The sequence below is a fragment of the Ranitomeya variabilis genome, chromosome 7 (assembly GCF_051348905.1).
Source record: "Ranitomeya variabilis isolate aRanVar5 chromosome 7, aRanVar5.hap1, whole genome shotgun sequence".
Taxonomy (NCBI): domain Eukaryota; kingdom Metazoa; phylum Chordata; class Amphibia; order Anura; family Dendrobatidae; genus Ranitomeya; species Ranitomeya variabilis.
In genome coordinates, this window is record NC_135238.1 from 164,751,916 (window position 1) to 164,768,251 (window position 16,336).

The following is a 16,336-nucleotide window of genomic DNA, read 5'->3' on the forward strand; positions in this document are numbered from 1 at the left end:
TGATCTCGGGCAGGGCGGCCGCACAGGCGCAGCCAGCCTGACACCAAATGATGTCAGAAGATGGGCAGCGCTAACTGCACATGGGCAAGGGATAACATAACAGCGCAGGCTCCGGGACAGATTCAAACAACGCTGAGGAGGCGGCGTTCGGCGCCAAGGGGGTAGGAATGATGGCTGTGTTGCATCTCATTACGAAGGAAAGTCCCACCTCTGGGACGGTTTAACGGTATAAGGGGACACATTTTATAAGTGTTAAGTTCAGCGGGTGCAAGGAGCATAACTTAAAGAGCCACCTTGTCCAAATCCAACATTAGTGCTGCACAAGGTGGCTCTTCTAGTTACAAACGCCTGAGGGGGGACAGGTTACAATTTCTGTTGTGTCAGCGTGGAGATCGCAGGACACATTGCCGGATACACAGCTGGGGATCAGCTGACGTTACTGAAACCCAATAACACGGCAGCAAGTGTTGACTGTGCAAACCGCACTTCCGGACAGCAACTGGCAGTGTTGGAGCCCAGGGACAGCAGGAGGAGCTGACTTGAGTGATTGCCGCACACACAGCAGGGAAGCAGCTGGCGTTACTGAACCCCACTAACACAGGAGCTAGTGTTTTTCTCTGTGTAGACAGCACTTCCGAGCAGCAACTGGCGGTGTTGAAGCCCAGGGATTACAGAAAAGAGTGTAGGCCGAAGCCTGCACTCGAGGCAGTTTAATATCTGTTGTAGTGTCAGCGTGGCGGTCACAGGACACATTGCCGGATACACAGCTGGGGATCAGCTGATGTTACTGAAACCCAATAACACGGCAGCAAGTGTTGACTGCAAACGGCACATCTGAGCAGCAACTGGCGGTGTTGGAGCCCAGGGACAGCAGGAGGAGCAGACTTGAGTGATTGCCGCACACACAGCAGGGGAGCAGCTGGCGTTACTGAACACCAATAACACTGGAGCAGGTGTTGACTGCAGGCAGCACTTCCGAGCAGCAACTGGTGGTGTTTGAGCCCAGGGACAGCAGGAGGATCAGACTTGAGTGATTGCCACACACACAGCAGGGGAGCAGCTGGCGTTATTGAACCCCAATAACACTGGAGCAGGTGTTGACTGTGCGGACAGCACTTCCGAGCAGCAACTGGCGGTGTTGGAGCCCAGGGACAGCAGGAGGAGCAGAGTGTAGGTCGAGGCCTGCACTCGAGGCAGCTTAATATCTGTTGTAGTGTCAGCGTGGCGGTCGCAGGACACATTGCCGGATACACAGCTGGGGATCAGCTGACGTTACTGAAACCCAATAACAGAGGAGCAACTGTTGACTGTGCAGACAGCACTTTTGGGCAGCAACTGGTGGTATTGGAGCCCAGGGACAGCAGGAGGAGCAGAGTGTAGGCCGAGGCCTGCACTCGAGGCAGTTTAATATCTGTTGTTATGTCAGCGTGGCGGTCGCAGGACACTTTGCCGGATACACAGCTGGGAATCAGCTGACGTTACTGAAACCCAGTAACACGGCAGCAAGTGTTGACTGTGCAGACAGCACTTCTGGGCAACTGGCGGTATTGGAGCCCAGGGACAGCAGGAGGAGCAGACTAGAGTGATTGCCGCACACACAGCAGGGGAGCAGCTGAAAGAGCCACCTTGTGCAGCACTAATGCTGCACAACGAAAAGTTGGCTCTTTTATTTATGCTCCTTGCAAACGCAGAACTAAACACTTATAAAATGTGTCCCCTGATACCGCGAAACCGACCCTGAGGTGGGATTTTCCTTTGTAATGAGACGCAACACAGCCGCCATTCCTACCCCCTTGGCGCCGTGCGCCGCCTCCTCAGCGTTGCTTGAAACTGTCCCGTTGCCTGCGCTGTTATGTTAAACCTTGGTCATGTGTAGTTAGTGCTGCCTGTCTTCTGACATTTGGTGCCAGGCTGACTGCGACTGTGCGCCCGCGCTGCCTGAGATCCCGCCTCGTAGTGTCTTCTGTTGTGAATTTACCTTTTGGCTCCCTCTAGTGGCTACTAGTGATTTTACTCTGGGTATGTCATTCATCCCTTGTATGCTCACCTGGGTCGTTAGGTCAGGGGTGTTGCTATATAAGCTCCCTGGACCTTCAGTTCAATGCCTGGCAACGTTGATATCAGAGCTAATCTGTAGTGCTCTGGTCTTCTGATCCTGGTTCCTGCTTGATTAAGCTAAGTCTGCTTTCTTGCTTTTTGCTATTTGTTTTTGTTTGCATTTTTGTCCAGCTTGTATATAATCTGTTTCCTGACCTTGCTGGAAGCTCTAGGGTGGCTGGTGTTCTCCCCCCGGGCCGTTAGACGGTTCGGGGGTTCTTGAATCTCCAGCGTGGATTTTGATAGGGTTTTTGTTGACCATATAAGTTATCTTACTACATTCTGCTATTAGTAAAGTGGGCCTCTCTTTGCTAAAATCTAGTTCATCTCTGTGTTTGTCATTTCCTCTTACCTCACCGTTATTATTTGTGGGGGGCTACTATCCTACTTTTGGGGTCTATTCTCTGGAGGCAAGAGAGGTCTTTGTTTTCCTCTTCTAGGGGTAGTTAGTCCTCCGGCTGGCGCGAGACATCTAGCGACCAACGTAGGCATGTTCCCCGGCTACTGCTAGTGTTGGCGTTAGGAGTAGATATATGGTCAACCCAGTTACCACTGCCCTATGAGCTGGATTTTTGTACGTCGCAGACTTACTTGTTTCTCTGAGACCCTCGCCATTGGGGTCATAACAGTTTGCCAGGCCAGAATTAAATGTTAAATGCATTGCAGAAGCGGGATTATAAGAAAGAAAGTTCTGAGTTTTTTTTTCTCTCTCTCATTTTTTTTTCTTTTCCCCTTTACCTCTGAGTGGCTTGTGTTTGCTGCAGACATGAATGTCCAGACCTTGATTACAAGTGTGGACCAGCTTGCTGCTCGTGTGCAGGGCATACAAGATTATGTTATCAGAAGTCCTATGTCAGAACCTAAGATACCGATTCCTGAACCGTTTTCCGGAGACCGATTTAAATTTAGAAATTTCAGGAATAATTGTAAATTGTTTTTGTCCCTGAAACCCTGTTCATCTGGAGACTCCGCTCAGCAAGTAAAAATTGTTATTTCTTTTTTACGGGGCGACCCTCAGGATTGGGCCTTCTCGCTGGCGCCAGGAGATCCGGCATTGGCTGACATTGATGTGTTTTTTCTGGCGCTCGGTTTGCTTTATGAGGAACCCAATCTTGAGATTCAGGCAGAAAAGGCCTTGCTGGCTATGTCTCAGGGCCAGGACGAGGCTGAAGTGTATTGCCAAAAATTTCGGAAATGGTCCGTGCTGACCCAGTGGAACGAGTGTGCATTGGCTGCTAATTTTAGAAATGGCCTTTCTGAAGCCATTAAGAATGTGATGGTGGGTTTTCCCATTCCCACAGGTCTGAATGATTCTATGGCCCTGGCTATTCAAATCGACCGGCGGTTGCAGGAGCGCAAATCCGCTAATTCCCTCATGGTGTTGTCTGAACAGACACCTGATTTAATGCAATGTGATAGAATCCTGACTAGAAATGAGCGGAAAATTCATAGACGCCAGAATGGCTTGTGTTACTACTGTGGTGATTCTACACATGTTATCTCGGCATGCTATAAACGTCTTACTAAGGTTGTTAGTCCGGTCGCCATTGGTAATTTGCAACCTAAATTTATTCTATCTGTAACTTTGATTTGCTCACTGTCATCGTATCCTGTCATGGCGTTTGTGGACTCGGGTGCTGCCCTGAGCCTTATGGATCTGTCATTTGCCAAGCGCTGCGGATTTGTTCTTGAGCCATTGGAAAATCCTATCCCTCTTAGGGGTATTGATTCTACGCCATTGGCAAAAAATAAACCGCAGTTTTGGACACAGGTTACCATGTGCATGACTCCCGAACATCGGGAGGTAATACGTTTTCTTGTTCTGCATAAAATGCATGATTTGGTTGTTTTGGGTTTGCCATGGTTACAGACCCATAATCCAGTCTTGGACTGGAAGGCTATGTCAGTGTCAAGTTGGGGCTGCCATGGAATTCATGGAGATTCCCTGCCCTTGTCTATTGCTTCTTCTACGCCTTCGGAAGTTCCGGCGTATTTGTCTGATTATCAGGATGTCTTCAGCGAGTCTAAGTCCAGTGCACTGCCTCCTCATAGGGAATGTGACTGTGCAATAGATTTGATTCCTGGCAGTAAGTTTCCTAAGGGGAGACTGTTTAATCTGTCGGTACCTGAACATACCGCGATGCGTTCATATATCAAGGAGTCTCTTGAGAAGGGGCATATCCGTCCTTCTTCTTCCCCTCTTGGTGCGGGATTCTTTTTTGTGGCCAAAAAGGACGGATCTTTGAGGCCTTGTATTGACTATCGGCTTTTAAATAAGATCACTGTTAAATTTCAGTATCCTTTGCCGCTGTTGTCAGATTTGTTTGCCCGGATTAAAGGTGCCAAGTGGTTCACCAAGATAGACCTTCGTGGTGCGTACAACCTTGTGCGCATTAGGCAGGGCGATGAATGGAAAACCGCATTCAATACGCCCGAAGGTCATTTTGAGTACTTGGTGATGCCATTCGGTCTCTCTAATGCACCTTCAGTTTTTCAGTCCTTCATGCATGACATTTTCCGGAAGTATCTGGATAAATTTTTGATTGTTTATCTGGATGATATTCTGGTTTTTTCTGATGATTGGGACTCGCATGTGGAGCAGGTCAGGATGGTTTTTGAGATTCTGCGTGAAAATTCTTTGTTTGTAAAGGGCTCAAAGTGTCTCTTTGGTGTACAGAAGGTTCCCTTTTTGGGGTTCATTTTTTCCCCTTCTGCTGTGGAGATGGATCCAGTCAAGGTCCGAGCTATTCATGATTGGACTCAACCCTCGTCAGTTAAGAGTCTTCAGAAGTTCTTGGGTTTTGCTAACTTCTACCGTCGTTTTATCGCAAATTTCTCTAGCGTTGTTAAACCGCTGACGGATATGACCAAGAAAGGCTCTGATGTGGCTAACTGGGCTCCTGCTGCCGTGAAGGCTTTCCAGGAGTTAAAACGCCGGTTTACTTCGGCGCCTGTTTTGTGCCAGCCTGACATCTCACTTCCTTTTCAGGTTGAGGTGGATGCTTCGGAGATTGGGGCAGGGGCCGTTTTGTCACAGAGAGGCCCTGGTTGCTCTACTATGAGACCTTGTGCCTTTTTCTCTAGGAAGTTTTCGCCGGCAGAGCGAAATTATGATGTGGGCAATCGGGAGTTGTTGGCCATGAAGTGGGCATTTGAGGAGTGGCGTCATTGGCTCGAGGGTGCTAAGCATCGTGTGGTGGTCTTGACTGATCACAAAAATCTGATGTATCTCGAGTCTGCTAAACGCCTGAATCCTAGACAGGCCCGCTGGTCATTGTTTTTCTCCCGTTTTGACTTTGTGGTCTCGTATTTACCAGGGTCTAAGAATGTGAAGGCCGACGCTCTGTCTAGGAGCTTTGTGCCTGATGCTCCTGGAGTCGCTGAACCTGTGGTATTCTTAAGGAAGGAGTTATCGTGTCTGCTATTTCTCCAGATCTGCGACGTGTGTTGCAGAGATTTCAGGCTGGTAGGCCTGACTCTTGTCCACCTGACAGATTGTTTGTGCCTGCTAGATGGACCAGCAGAGTCATTTCCGAGGTTCATTCCTCGGTGTTGGCAGGGCACCCGGGAATTTTTGGCACCAGAGATCTGGTGGCCAGGTCCTTTTGGTGGCCTTCCTTGTCAAGGGATGTGCGGTCATTTGTACAGTCCTGTGGTACTTGTGCTTGAGCTAAGCCTTGCTGCTCTCGTGCCAGCGGGTTGCTCTTGCCCTTGCCTGTCCCGAAGAGACCTTGGACACACATCTCTATGGATTTCATTTCTGATCTTCCGGTGTCTCAGGGCATGTCTGTCATCTGGGTGATATGTGATCGTTTCTCCAAGATGGTCCATTTGGTTCCTTTGCCTAAGCTGCCCTCTTCTTCTGATCTGGATCCTGTGTTCTTCCAGAACGTGGTTCGTTTGCACGGCATTCCTGAGAATATTGTGTCGGACAGAGGATCCCAGTTTGTTTCCAGGTTCTGGCGATCCTTTTGTGGTAGGATGGGCATTGAGTTGTCGTTTTCATCCGCTTTCCATCCCCAGACTAACGGACAAACGGAGTGAACTAATCAGACTCTGGAGGCTTATTTGAGGTGTTTTGTCTCTTCTGATCAGGATGATTGGGTGACCTTCTTGCCGTTGGCTGAATTTGCCCTTAATAATCGGGCTAGTTCCGCCACCTTGGTTTCGCCATTTTTCTGCAACTCTGGTTTCCATCCTCGTTTTTCCTCGGGACATGTGGAGCCTTCTGACTGTCCTGGGGTGGATTCCGTGGTGGATAGGTTGCAGCGGATCTGGGGGCAGGTGGTGGACAACTTGAAGTTGTCACAGGAGAAGGCTCAGCGTTTTGCCAACCGCCGCCGCGGTGTGGGTCCCCGACTTCGCGTTGGGGATTTGGTATGGCTGTCTTCTCGATTTGTTCCTATGAAGGTTTCCTCTCCCAAATTTAAGCCTCGCTTCATTGGTCCTTACAAGATATTGGAAATCATTAATCCTGTATCCTTTCGCCTGGATCTTCCGGTGTCGTTTGCCATCCACAACGTATTTCATAGGTCCTTGTTGCGGCGGTACGTTGTGCCTGTGGTTCCTTCTGCTGAGCCTCCTGCTCTGGTGTTGGTTGAGGGCGAGTTGGAGTACGTGGTGGAGAAGATCTTAGATTCTCGTCTCTCCAGGCGGAGGCTTCAGTACCTGGTCAAGTGGAAGGGCTATGGTCAGGAGGATAATTCCTGGGTGGTCGCCTCTGATGTGCATGCGGCCGATTTAGTTCATGCCTTTCACGCCGCTCATCCTGATCGCCCTGGTGGTCTTGGTGAGGGTTCGGTGACCCCTCACTAAGGGGGGGGTACTGTTGTGAATTTACCTTTTGGCTCCCTCTAGTGGCTACTAGTGATTTTACTCTGGGTATGTCATTCATCCCTTGTATGCTCACCTGGGTCGTTAGGTCAGGGGTGTTGCTATATAAGCTCCCTGGACCTTCAGTTCAATGCCTGGCAACGTTGATATCAGAGCTAATCTGTAGTGCTCTGGTCTTCTGATCCTGGTTCCTGCTTGATTAAGCTAAGTCTGCTTTCTTGCTTTTTGCTATTTGTTTTTGTTTGCATTTTTGTCCAGCTTGTATATAATCTGTTTCCTGACCTTGCTGGAAGCTCTAGGGTGGCTGGTGTTCTCCCCCCGGGCCGTTAGACGGTTCGGGGGTTCTTGAATCTCCAGCGTGGATTTTGATAGGGTTTTTGTTGACCATATAAGTTATCTTACTACATTCTGCTATTAGTAAAGTGGGCCTCTCTTTGCTAAAATCTAGTTCATCTCTGTGTTTGTCATTTCCTCTTACCTCACCGTTATTATTTGTGGGGGGCTACTATCCTACTTTTGGGGTCTATTCTCTGGAGGCAAGAGAGGTCTTTGTTTTCCTCTTCTAGGGGTAGTTAGTCCTCCGGCTGGTGCGAGACATCTAGCGACCAACGTAGGCATGTTCCCCGGCTACTGCTAGTGTTGGCGTTAGGAGTAGATATATGGTCAACCCAGTTACCACTGCCCTATGAGCTGGATTTTTGTACGTCGCAGACTTACTTGTTTCTCTGAGACCCTCGCCATTGGGGTCATAACAGTCTTCTGATTTAATCACACTGCGGGGCTGGGATTCATGGGCATGCGCAGTGCATATCTTCCCCTCTCACTCATCTCCTTACGGCTTCTTCAGACTGTGCGTCGTCACGGTCGTGGCATTCGATTAGGGATCAGCTGATGGCACACAGTTTGAAGAAGGCGGAGGGAGATGAGTGAGAGGCTGAGGTGAAGATATGCACTGCGCATGCCCCGCAGTGTGAATAAATCAGAAGACACTGCGAGGTGAGATCTCGGTCAGCGTGGCCGCACAGGCGCAGTCAGACTGACAACAAATGATGTCAGAAGACGGGCATCGCTAACTGTGCATGGCCAAGGTTTAACATAACAGCACAGGCTCCGGGACAGATTCAAACAACGCTGAGGTGGCGGCTCGTGGCACCAAGGGGGTAGGAATGACGGCTGTGTTGCGTCTCATTACGAAGGAAAGTCCCACCTCCAAGAAGGTTTAACGGTATGAGGGGACACATTTTATAAGTGTTAAGTTCAGCATAACTAAAAGTGCCACCTTTTCCTTCTGCAGCATTACTGCTGCACAAGGTGGCTCTTTCAGTAACCAACACCTGGGGGGACAGGTTCCCTTAAATTTCTGTTGTAGTGTCAGCATCGAGGTAGCAGGACACATTGCCGGATGCACAGCTGGGAATCAGCTGACGTTACTGAAACCCAAGAACAGTGGGTCATGTGTTGACTGTGCAGACAGCACTTCTGAGCAGCAACTGGCGGTGTTGGAGCCCAGGGATTGCAGTTGAGATGGTAGAAACATGAACACAACAGGAGTCCTGGATACTGTAGCCAACCAATTATTTAATCTGGAAGAGGAGTGGCAAATTCCTGCGAGGTCCAGGCCTTGTTCATTTTCAGAAAAGTAAGCCGTTCAATGTTATCAGAGGATAGTCGCATGCGACGGTCTGTTAGTACATCACCTGCGGCACTAAAGACGCGTTCCGATAATACACTAGCAACAGGGCAAGCCAGCACCTCCAATGCATACTGGCTAAGCTCTGGCCATGTATCCAGCTTAGAGACCCAAAACTTGAAGGGGGAAGAGCCGTCTGGGAGTACACTGAGAGGGCAAGACATGTAGTCTGTCACCATCTGACAGAAACGTTGCCTCCTGCTGACTTGAGCCATCTGTGATGGTGTAGACATTTGTGGCGGGCACACAAAACTGTGCCACAGTTGGGCCATACTGGTCTTGCCTTGTGCTGAGGTGCTGCTTCTGCTCTCTCTTTGTGCAGAGCTTTCTCCACTGCCTCGACGCACTGAGCTGCTTTGTAAAGCACTAGCAGCACTGCTCCCAGTTGGACTGGAGAAGATGATGGAATTCACCAGTGTGTCTTGGTACTCCCGCATTTTACGCTCCCGGTTCAACGGTGTTATGAGGCTTTGTAATTTGTCCCGGTAGCAAGGATCTAGGAGGGTGTACACCCAATAATCAGCTGTGTTGAGAATGTGGACGATGCGCCGGTCGTTTCTCAGGCACTGCAACATGAAATCAGAAATCAACAATGTGCTGCAGACTGCCAACTGGCCAAGAAACGCTGTCCCCTGCTTGAGGCGTGATCTCTGCCTGCTCACCATCACCCCACCCTCGCTCTACACACTGACTACTGGAGAATTATGTAACTTCCTCCTCTGGACGGATGTCTTCCTCCTCCAGTGACTCCTCCTCATCCTCCTCAAAAAGTGTCCCCTACCTAGGCCTTTGTGAGGAACCACGTTGCGCTGACTGTCCAGAAGCAGATGGAATTGGTGACTCCTCATCCTCCACCTCTTCCACAACATCATCCCTTAGCGCTTGCAGTGTTCTTTCAAGCAGGCAGATAAGGGGGACAGTCATGCTGACTAGTGCATCATCTGCACTCGCCATCCACGTGGAATCATCGAAGGCACGCAAAACCTGGCTGACATCCTTCATAGTGGCCCACTCAGTGGTTGTGAAGTGGTTGTGCGACTTCTTTGCACCTGATGCAGCTGGTACTCCATTACTGCTGGCTGCTGCTCACACAACCGCTCCAACATATGTAATGTGGAATTCCACCTGGTGGGTAGGTCACATATGATGCGATGTTCCGGAAGGCGGAATCGACGCTGGAGAGCTGCAATGCGCGATCTTGCCATGCTGGAACGCCGCAAGTGAGCACACTCTAGGCAGACCTTGTGTAGCAGTGCATCAAGATCCGGATAGTCCCTCAAAAAACTCTGCACGACCAAGTTGAGCACATGTGCCAGACATGGGATGTGAGTGAGTTTGCCTAGGGCCAGAGCTGCCACCAGATTTCGGCCATTGTCACACACTACCATGCCTGGCTGGAGATTCGCTGGCACAAACCACACGTCGCTCTCCTGCTTAATGGCATTCCAAAGCTCCTGCGCTGTGTGGCTTCGATTCCCCAAAGAAATTAATTTCAATAATTTCAATACGGCCTGTTGACATTTGGACACGGCTGTGCTCATATCAGTCGTAACAGGTAAGCGTTCACGGGTCCATGTGGAGGTGGACTGTGACAGCTCCTGCAGCGCTGATTCTGAGGAACTGGAGTATGAGGAGGAGTCAATGTGTACAGACTGGATTCCTGCAATCTTTGGAGTTGGCAGAACATGTACAGCACCACTCTCACGATTTGTACCCGGCTCCACAACATTTACCCAATGGGCAGTGAGGGAAAGGTATCGTCCCTGTCCATGGTGACTGGTTCAAGCATCGGTTGTGAGGTGGACCTTGCTACTGATGGCGTTTAGTAGCGCATGTTTAATGTTTCCCTCCACATGCTTTTGCAGGGCAGGGACTGCTTGCCTGCTGAAATAAAAGCGGCTGGGCATGTTGTATTGTGGGACTGCCAATGCCATCAAGTTATGGAAGGTGTCAGTCTCCACCAGCCTGAATGACAGCATTTCAAGGGACAGTAGTTTTGCAATGCCAGCATTTCAGAGCCTGTGCTCGGGGGGATTTGGCCACCTTTTCTCCCATGCCTGTGCTACCGATGGCTGCAGACTGGGCTGGGAGTGAGAGGATGACTGGGAACGTGGTGCTGTGGGTGGAATTACACTGTGTGTCTGGACAACAGTGCCAGAGGTTCTTCCATGGCGATCCTGTGAGGAAGCTGAACCAGCTGTGTGTGAGCTGGAGGAAGAGGCAACAACACGAGCTGAAGAGGTGGAAGGTGCCGCTGTAGGTTGGCCTAGGTTTTCAGTGTGGTTTTGTAACTCCACTGCGTGCTTGGTCCGCACATGTTTCCACATATTTGTGGTATTGAGGTTGCTGACACTTTTCCCTCTTTTGACTTTCTGATGACACACCTTGCATTTGACAAAGCAAATGTCATCTGCAACTGTGTCAAAAAAGTACCAGGCAATGCAAGTCTGGGGAGCGCCCGTTTTCGCTTTTGGAAGAGGCATGCTCCTAACGGGTGCCGAAGTGGAGGCTACAGGCACAGCAGTCTTCCCCCTCCCTCTCCCTCTTTGGGCTGTTCGGGGAATCTCTTCCTCAGAGCTGCTCCCTCCACCTTCCTGTACCTCATGCCATGATGGGTCAAGGACCTCATCATCGACACACTACCCTCTTCCACCAGCTGCTTCTCCTGGGTAGTCTCGGCAGCACAGTACACACCGGAAAGTGGCACCTGAGTCTCATCATCAGATGTGTACTGAGGTGTGCTGACCAGAGGCACTGGCCCACCCGTCTCTTCAGAGTCAGAGAGAAAAAGCTGTTGGGCATCACTGCATACAGCCTCTTCTTCCATTTCTTTAATGCTGCTTGGTTGGCCCCCTCTTTCCAAGACAAGACATTCAGAGAACAGAAGTAGAGATGGCTCCTGTCCTGGGCTCTCTGACTGCCTGGGCAATTTGGCAGGTGGTGAAGAGACAGATGGGTGCTCTCCAGTGCTCTGTGCCTGAGAGGATGTGGCACTAATTGAAGTCGATGCATTAGTTCCCATCCATCCGACAACGGCTTCAACTTGTTCGTCCCGCAGCAGCGGGGCACGGCGAGCTCCGACAAAGCTACGCATGAAGGACTGTTCCCTGCTAAAACTGGGGGATGATGACGAGTCACCAGTGCCCGCTGCAGGCACAGAATCCTCACATCCTCTCCCTGCTCCACCTCCACGCCCATGTGCCTTACTCCCTGCCTTCTTCATCTTTGTAGACTGATAAAGATAGGCAGAAAAGTATTAAGGGCCTAGGGCTCATTTCCACATGCGAGGCACACTGTTATGGACCTGGTGGTTAGGAGCACCCGGAATGACCTGATGGTTAAACTAGAAATCTGGGACAAGCTCTGGGGAAGTGGGAACTCTACTGACCGCAAACCCTAATCCTATCACACACACTAGAAATAGCCGTGGAGCATTCCTAACTCTCCCTAGACGCCTCTTCACAGCCTAAGAGCTAACTACCCCTAAAGATAGAAATAGAAGCCTTACCTTGCCTCAGAGAAATTCCCCAAAGGAAAAGGCAGCCCCCCCACAAATATTGACTGTGAGTTAAGAGGAAAGTCACAAACACAGGAATGAAACAGGTTTTAGCAAAGGAGGCCCAATATTCACTAGTCAGAGGATAGAAAAGGGAACTATGCGGTCAGTACAAAAACTACAGAAAATCCACACAGAGTATGCAAAAAGACCTCCACATCGACTCACGGTGTGGAGGTGCAACTCTGCACCCCCAGAGCTTCCAGCTAGCAAGGAAATATCATGATAGCAAGCTGGACTAAAACTTAGCATGTACTGAGAAATATATTCAGAAAGCAATGAACAACAAATGAACTAGCAGGGACTTAGCTTCTGCTGGAGTAGACAGGTCATCAGAGAAATCCAAGAGAGATCTGAACCAGTACTGAGACACTGACAGCTGGCATGAAGTAACGATCTGAGTGGAGTTAAATAGGGAAGCCAGCAGAGCAATAAACGAGGGCAGCTGGGAAAGCCAATCTCAAGGACCAGCAGTTCCACTCAAAGCCACCAGAGGGTGTCCAAGGACAGAACTCACCAAAGTACCATTCATGACCACAGGAGGGAGCCCGAGAACGGAATTCACAACAGCACACGTCCATGTCTTGCATGTGGAAACCAAGCTGTGGAGCTGGCACTCCAGAGCGGAGCGTGCGGCCGCATAGGAACACATGGAGCTGCACAGCTCCGCTCCTGAGTGCAGGCGCCAGAGCTTGGTTTCCACATGCGAGACACGGACGTGTTTCTCGCATGTGGAAATGAGCCCTTAGTGTGCGTATTCCTGAACAGCTGCTAACAGGTATAAGGAACACTAATTTTATCAAGTGTGGCCTAGACTTTAATATGAGCTAATGTGGCCTACACAACTCTAAAGTGGAGTGTTTGGTGAACTTTATTAACTGTTTTTTCCGCAGAACAGACTACAGAGTGAGCTGCACTCACACAGAGACCGTGCAGACAGCTGTTAATGGCGCTGCAAGGGCAAAAAAAGGCTCCTCTATGTAATCCTATATAGTGTTTTTCCACAATCTACAGGATATGGATGGAAAGCCACTAATAGTATAAATTTTAAAAAATGTGCAGCACGCTGCACTATTTGAAAAATGGACAATGGAACGGTATGAGGCAGTAACGCACCCTGAGCTGACTACAACCAGCAGTGCCTGCAGACCAGACTACAGAGTGAGCTGCACTCACACGGAGACCGTGCAGACAGCCGTAAACGGCCCTGCAAGGCAAAAAAAAGGTTCTCACACAGCGGTTGCTATATTAGCCTGTTCATTCCTGTTCATTTCCTGTTCATTCCCCACCTCTCAGGCACAGGGAATATAATATACACCTGTTTATATGGGATATGTGTTCATTCCACTATTCTCTACATATATTTCATGTTCATTCCCCACCTATCAGGCTCAGGGAATTTAGTATACACCTGTTTACATTGGGATATGTGTTCATTCTCCTATTATCTACATATATTTCATGTTCATTCCCCACCTATCAGGCTCAGGGAATATAATATACACCTGTTTATATGGATATGTGTTCATTCCCCTATTCTCTACATATATTTCATGTTCATTCCCCACCTATCAGGCTCAGGGAATATAGTATACACTTGTTTATATGGGGTATGTATTCATTCCTCTATTATCTACATACACTCACTGGCCACTTTATTAGGTACACCTGTCCAACTTCTTGTTAACACTTAATTTCTAATCAGCCAATCACATGGCGGCAACTCAGTGCATTTAGGCATGTAGACATGGTCAAGACAATCTCCTGCAGTTCAAACCGAGCATCAGTATGGGGAAGAAAGGTGATTTGAGTGCCTTTGAACGTGGCATGGTTGTTGGTGCCAGAAGGGCTGGTCTGAGTATTTCAGAAACTGCTGATCTACTGGGATTTTCACGCACAACCATCTCTAGGGTTTACAGAGAATGGTCCGAAAAAGAAAAAAAATCCAGTGAGCGGCAGTTCTGTGGGCGGAAATGCCTTGTTGATGCCAGAGGTCAGAGGAGAATGGGCAGACTGGTTCGAGCTGATAGAAAGGCAACAGTGACTCAAATCGCCACCCGTTACAACCAAGGTAGGCCTAAGAGCATCTCTGAACGCACAGTGCGTCGAACTTTGAGGCAGATGGGCTACAGCAGCAGAAGACCACACCGGGTACCACTCCTTTCAGCTAAGAACAGGAAACTGAGGCTACAATTTGTACAAGCTCATTGAAATTGGACAGTAGAAGATTGGAAAAACGTTGCTTGGTCTGATGAGTCTCGATTTCTGCTGCGACATTCGGATGGTAGGGTCAGAATTTGGCGTAAACAACATGAAAGCATGGATCCATCCTGCCTTGTATGGAGCATCTTTGGGATGTGCAGCCGACAAATCTGCGGCAACTGTGTGATGCCATCATGTCAATATGGACCAAAATCTCTGAGGAATGCTTCCAGCACCTTGTTGAATCTATGCCACGAAGAATTGAGGCAGTTCTGAAGGCAAAAGGGGGTCCAACCCGTTACTAGCATGGTGTACCTAATAAAGTGGCCGGTGAGTGTATATTCCATGTTCATTCCCCACCTATCAGGCTCAGGGAATAGAATATACACTTGTTTATATGGGGTATGTATTCATTCCTCTATTATCTACATATATTCCATGTTCATTCCCCACCTCTCAGGCACAGGGAATATAATATATACCTGTTTATATGGGATATGTGTTCATTCCTCTATTCTCTACATATACTCCATGTTCATTCCCCACCTATCAGGCTCAGGGAATATAATATACACCTGTTTATATGGGATATGTGTTCATTCCTCTTTTATCTACATATATTTCATCTTCATTCCCCACCTAACAGGCTCAGGGAATGTAATATATACCTGTTTATATGGGATATGTGTTCATTTCCCTATTATCTACATATAATTCATGTTCATTCCCCACCTATCAGGCTCAGGGAATATAATATACACCTGTTTATATGGGATATGTGTTCATTCCTCTATTATCTACATATATTTCATGTTCATTCCCCACCTATAATGCTCAGGGAATATAATATACACCTGTTAATATGGGATACGTGTTCATTCTCCTATTATCTACATATATTTCATCTTCATTCCCCACCTATCAGGCACAGGGAATATAATATACACCTGTTTATATGGGATATGTGTTCATTCTCCTATTCTCTACATATATTTCATGTTCATTCCCCACCTATCAGGCTCAGGGAATATAATATACACCTGTTTATATGGGATATGTGTTCATTCCTCTATTATCTACATATATTTCATGTTCATTCCCCACCTATCAGGCACAGGGAATATAATATACACCTGTTTATATGGGATATGTGATCATTCTCCTATTATCTACATATATTTCATGTTCATTCCCCACCTATTAGGCTCAGGGAATATAATATACACCTGTTTATATGGGATATGTGTTCATTCTCCTATTATCTACATATATTTCATGTTCATTCCCCACCTATCAGGCTCAGGGAATATAATATACACCTGTTTATATGGGATATGTGTTCATTCTCCTATTATCTACATATATTTCATGTTCATTCCCCACCTATCAGGCTCAGGGAATATAATATACACCTGTTTATATGGGATATGTGTTCATTCCTCTATTATCTACATATATTCCATGTTCATTCCCCACCTATCAGGCACAGGGAATATAATATACACCTGTTTATATGGGATATGTGTTCATTCCTCTATTATCTACATATATTTCATGTTCATTCCCCACCTATCAGGCTCAGGGAATATAATATACACCTGTTTATATGGGATATGTGTTCATTCTCCTATTATCTACATATATTTCATGTTCATTCCCCACCTATCAGGCTCAGGGAATATAATATACACCTGTTTATATGGGATATGTGTTTATTCTCCTATTATCTACATATATTTCATGTTCATTCCCCACCTATCAGGCTCAGGGAATATAATATACACCTGTTTATATGGGATATGTGTTCATTCTCCTATTATCTACATATATTTCATGTTCATTCCCCACCTATCAGGCTCAGGGAATATAATATACACCTGTTTATATGGGATATGTGTTCATTCCTCTATTATCTACATATATTCCATGTTCATTCCCCACCTATCAGGCACAGGGAA